Source organism: Anopheles gambiae, chromosome 2 (genome assembly GCF_943734735.2).
Source record: "Anopheles gambiae chromosome 2, idAnoGambNW_F1_1, whole genome shotgun sequence".
Classification (NCBI taxonomy): domain Eukaryota; kingdom Metazoa; phylum Arthropoda; class Insecta; order Diptera; family Culicidae; genus Anopheles; species Anopheles gambiae.
This window is the reverse complement of record NC_064601.1, coordinates 60,355,671-60,361,670: the sequence shown is the minus strand read 5'-3', so window position 1 is coordinate 60,361,670 and position 6,000 is coordinate 60,355,671.

Below are 6,000 nucleotides of genomic sequence, written 5' to 3'. Positions count from 1 at the left end.
ACAGTCCGATAAACGCTACGCCTTGTTACTACCTGCTCCCCTTCGATCTCCGGCACTCGTATACTCAGCAAATCAGATACAGGATTCCAAACAAGGCCTAAAGTCGTAACTGCGCAGTTTGAATTTGATTCATACAACAGCACTGGGTCTTGAGGTCCCTTTATGGCATCTGGTAACACTTGCGGACAATTTGACGCCCACTTTCGCAACGGAAACCCACCTCTATCTAGTAAGGATTTTGCTTCAAAACAAAGTTGTCTTGCTTCCTCTTCGGTATCTGCAGCCGTGATAAGATCATCGACGTAAAAATCTTCCTTTCTTGAAGCAGCGAGCGGAAATTGCACTCGATGATCTTCAATTATGCTATTAAGTGCTCGGATGGCTAGGAACGGTGCTGCTGCAGTACCGTATGTGACGGTATTAAGCTCAAAGGTTTCAATCGGCTCATTTGGTTTAGATCTCCACAGGATTCGCTGAAATCGACGATCTTCAGGATTTATCCACACTTGCCTATACATTTTTGCCACGTCAGCTGTGACTGCAACTGCTCTTGTTCTCCATCTTATTAAAATGTTGGTAGTATCCTGTTGAATGGTAGGACCAACCTTCAAAACATCATTTAACGATAAACCATTTGATGTTTTACATGATGCATCGAATACTACCCTGCATTTTGTTGTTAGACTATCCTTTTTGAAGACAGCATGATGTGGCATGTAATAGCCCTCACTTTCGGTCGCCTGTGTGGTAACTCTACTCATGTGTCCCATTTCTTCATACTCCTTCATAAAAGCTACGTATTCTTGAAGCATTTCAGGTTTTCTAGCAAATCTTCTCTCTAGCCCAGTAAATCTCCGCAATGCAATTTGTTTTGAATCACCCAACTCTAAATTTGACTTGAATGGCAATCGCACAATTATCTTTCCGGTAGAGTCTCGTGTGCTTGTATCAATAAAATGCTTCTCGCACTCTTGTTCTTCTTGACTCCAAACTCGTTCTTCACCAACTTCTTCAATATTGAAAAAGTTCTCCAATAGATTATTTAAGGTAGCGGCTTCATCTTGAATTGACAAGGCACAAACTAAATTCGCAGTATTAGGCTGAGATTTGTACGGACCTCCAATTATCCATCCCAACTCAGTTTCAATTAAAGTTGGATAATCATCAGCTAGTTTGATCTTTCCGCTCTTTATAATCTCTACGAATATTTCAACTCCTAGAAGCATATCAATTTGGTTTGGAGCATAAAACTCAGAATCAGCTAGGTGAATGGTGTTTGGAATATTCCAGTTACTAATGTCAATAGTTTGCGTCGGTAATTCTGATGTGATTTTGGGCAACATAAGAAACTCTGCATGCGAATGATAGTTCGATATTCTTGATCGTATGGTACCAACGATTACTCCAGTTAAATTCGTAATCGATCCTCCAATTCCACATACAGGTTCGTTCAATCTAACCCCCTTTAATCCGAGTTGTCTTGCCAATTTCTCTGTGATAAAGTTTGTTTGAGAGCCATTGTCAATTAATGCCCTGACAATACATGGTGTTTTGTGAATATTCTCAATATATATCAGTACGGTTGATAACAACGCCCTTTTGCGCTTAGCCTTGTATGCAGTTGCTGTTACCGAGGGAACTGGGGGAATCATTTCTTCGTTTGCCATCGATATGGTTCGTTTACATAATTTGGAATGGTGTTTCCCTTTACAGTGTTTACATACGAAGTTAGATTTGCAGTATCGCACTGAATGGCCCACTCTTAAGCAGTTGAAGCAAAGCATTTGGGTTTTTACTAACTCTTCTCTATTAGCAATTGTAAGGGTTTCAAATTTTGGACAAGAGTTTACATTGTGCGATTCACCACATACTACACACCGGTTTATGTTCTGATTACTCTCATAGACTTGGATAGGAAGAGCTATGTTGCGATTGGGTTTTACCTGCCTACCGGCCACCATGCTAACCTGATTTGTACGATGATTTATGTGTACACTAATGCGTTTTTCGAGAAACTTGATTAAATTATTATATTTATCTTCGGTGAGATCAGCAGCATGTTTTTCCCAAGCCCAAACAGTTTCCTCATCTAGCTTGTACAGCAGCATATTTGTTAGTGGAATATCCCACTGGTCAACTGGTGCCTTCAATCGTTGAAGTCCCCTCACTAGCCTTATTACTTCGTTTACAACACGCTGTAGTTCGTGCACTGAATTGTTACTCATGCGCTTTAAATTGTGTACACCCAAAAAATACTCTCGTTTAATACGCTTGGTGTTATCGAATCGTTTCACTAGTGCATCCCAAGTTGTTGTATAACTATCTGCAGTAATTGGAGTATGTTCAAATTGCGTTGCTAAAGGCTCTGTCAAGGACGATAATAGGTATTGCAGCTTGGTCACTTCTGGAATATCACTTGCCTCATTTACCATTGACTCGAATCGATCTTTAAAAGACAACCATTTTGTTATATCACCATTAATCGATCGTTCACCAGGTTTGCTATATGTAAAATCCTGGGTAGATTGTCCTCCCCCATACCTCCTTACGAGGACAGGTGTCGGCAGCTTGGCCTGGAACTATTGGAAAACCGCCGTTCCCATGCCCAATCCTCCTTTATTGCTGCATTACTCCTTGGTAATATTGATTCTCCTTCCCTTCTTTCTTCTATCCCTTTCTACGCCCCTAACCGTGTTCTTCGAAACCGCCCTCCCCTAGTGATCCCTTCCATCCGAACTGCAGTGGGCCGTAATGACCCCCTTCTTCGTGCAATTCGTCGATTTAACTGTGTATATTCTATGTTTGATTTCAACCTTCCCTTATCCTCTTTCCGATCCCGCATCAGAACCCTCCATAATCCCGTGCTGCCTTAATTTTTAATTTTTAATTTTTAATTTTTAACTTTAAGATTCTTATATTCTAAAGTCAAAAATCTAAGCTCAAAAATCTTTACAGCTGGTTCACTCATTTTACACTTTGGGTTTGACACTCCTGATAATACGATGAACTCTCGGTCTAATGCGATGGCGGATTATAAGATGAAATGATCGTAGCTTCGCGCCACTGTAATACTCACGCACACGTTGCTGGTACTTGAAGCTTGTAGTATGATCAATCTGCACACAAACGTAGTGCCGACCTATGCGTCGTGGTTGCAGGAATATCGTGGTGGTTGCGTGGTTGCTGTAATGCGATGAAGTTGGCGCCGATCTGTGTTATACGATGAAACACTCACACACGATCAACGCGCAGGATGATGAACGTGCGGGAGGATGAATTCGCAGGAGGATGAACGCTCAGGATTATGAATGCGGGATGATGAACACAGTGGCTAAAACGGAGACTCACACAGATAACGATAGAATATGGCGTTGCAGCTGATGATATTTCACCCACATTGTAGGAGCAATGCGATGGTATTAATATCGTTGAATACATGTACAATCTTCAGCGAATACTTATCTGACTTTAACAGGTTTGATTTATCTTCTCCACTCGGCGCAGCTGGTTGAAACACCCGATAAAGCAAGATGATGAATGCGTTTGGATGAAGATTCACGAGGATAGCGATGGATGAGCCAATAAATTCACTGAAGTCTAGATCACACGTTATCCCGTGGTAGCGAGGATATCCGTATCGATAAAGCGATGAAAGTGCACAAGCGTAATTGTGGCGATGCGATACTGTCGTTGTTGGAAAGCGAGGGTACTGTACGCGCGTGATTGCGGCGGTACGTTTAAGTCTGTGTCGGTGAGATGAGGATGCTGCACACGCGTGATTGCGGCGATGTGTATGTCGATGTGTCGGTAAGGCGAAGATGCTGCACACGCGTGATTGCGGCGGTGTCTCGTGTCGGATGGGAAGTGATAATTACGCACGCGCGTGGTAGCGGCGGTGCCACAGATGAGACGAATATTCTCCAATTCACGTTGAGTAGCAAATGTTAAGAGCAATAATTTTAATTTTAACTAATTCGGATAAATCCGGTTCGAAGGACCAATGTTTCGATAGCTCTTATTTCGATGAATTCGTTATTGCTACTAAAATTTCATAGGTTTTAATATGTGATCTTTAATGTCTCTACACTGCCGAAGTTCTTCTCTCCACAGCCGAAGCTATCCTCTCCACAGTTCATTCTCTATTCTAGAAACTCTCCAAATTCCCGTTAAACATTTTCAACCTGCTTCCCCAAGATTATGCGTAACACGCTTAGTCTTAAGTATAAAGGCCGGGCTGGATTGATCGTACTCGCAAGTGTAATTTCGATTTTCACTAGCGCATCTAGCGGCGGCTGACCGAAGCATTTTGCCAAACAATTTGAAGCCGCTCCAGAAAATATGTTGTGTTTCCATGTTTTTTTTACTTTAACTGGTTTGGAAAAGCTTTGTAATTGATAGACAAACATATTGTGAAAGTATTTCAGCCGTTTTTGCATCAAAAAACGATGAAAAAATAACTTAAATTTGAGGCCGGGGGACACTGTCCACTAGTGTAATTTTGATTTTAACCAGCGCATCTGGCAGCGGCTGGTGGAAGCTTTTTTGGTCATCGAGGGAATGGTCATGGGCTCAAAATTAAGTAGTTTTCCATAGGTTTTGGTTATGAAAATGGATTTAATACTTGCAGGACATGTGCATGTATCTTTTAAAAAACTTTTTTTGTCCGAATTAAGTAAAAAATATGGAAAAAAACATATTTTCTGAAGCGGCTTCAAATTGTTTGGCAAAATGTTTCGGTCAGCCGCCGCCAGATGCGCTAGTGAAAATTGAAATTACACTAGCGAGTACGGGCAATGTCCCCCGGCCTTTAGGCCTCAAACAAACGACGACACGTATAAAGGCCGGGCTACATTGATCGTACTCACAAGCGTAATTTTGATTTTCACTAGCGCATCTGACGGCGACTGGTGGAAGCTATTTTTGGTCATCCAGGGAATGATCATGCCGGATCTCAAAATTAAGTAGTTTTTCCATCGTTTTCGATTGCAAAAATGGATGCAATGCGTGCAAAACATATGTATCTACGTTTTACAAAACTTTTCTCCTCCGTTTTTAGTAAAAAACATGGAAAAATAACGTATTTTCTGGAGCGGCTCCAAATTGTTTGGCAAAATGCTTCGGTCAGCCGCCGCCAGATGCGCTAGTGAAAATCAAAATTACGTTTGCGAGTACGATCAATGTAGCCCGGCCTTAACAATCTGGCCATAGAAATAAAATGTTATTCGAAAGCGCTACCGCGGAAATGCAGAGATTCTCATGCTGGATATCTCTGCGGAACTGTTATACGCGTTTCAATGCCCGCGAAAACGCGTGTCGTGTATTTTGTATCGAGCGATGACATGATTTCAGCCACCAACTGCCAAACTGCAAAGAAAAAAACTGGCCAGAATTGTTAATCCCACGTTCTACAGTTTTTGTGTCAAATCAGTCAATAATTTTCCAAAACAGCTAAACAGCCAGACAATAATGATAGACACACCTCGAAGAATACCTGTAAAATGGAACAAAAGCACCAGGCGCTCAATTTTCAAAGAATGGACTACAAATTTCAATTTTTATAAGTGATATAGTATAACATTGTACTAAATTTAAGTAAAATTATCAATTCATAGCACGATTTTTTTTCAGAAAACAGTGATATTAGACATACGCAAATATTCGAAGTAGTTGGATGTCTTTGGAACGCATAAACCGTGGAATACCGGAACATACTGCAGTCGTGTGATTGAATATTTTTTACCTTTTAATTCATTGGTCTTGAACCTGTGGTCTCCGGATCACTCGTAGTCCGCGGCGTTAACAAAAGCGATCCGAGAAAAAATCATTTTTTGAGTAAAGCCTATTCTAGACGTGCATGTTGAAAATTAAATGTTGACGATATGGATTGTAATAAGGTTTAACCATATTTTTATTAAAAACTTTGAACAACGTATACAAAATTTATGCTATCAATAGATGTGAGCCGCGGCAAATGTAATTTTAAAGCCAAGTGGTCCACGA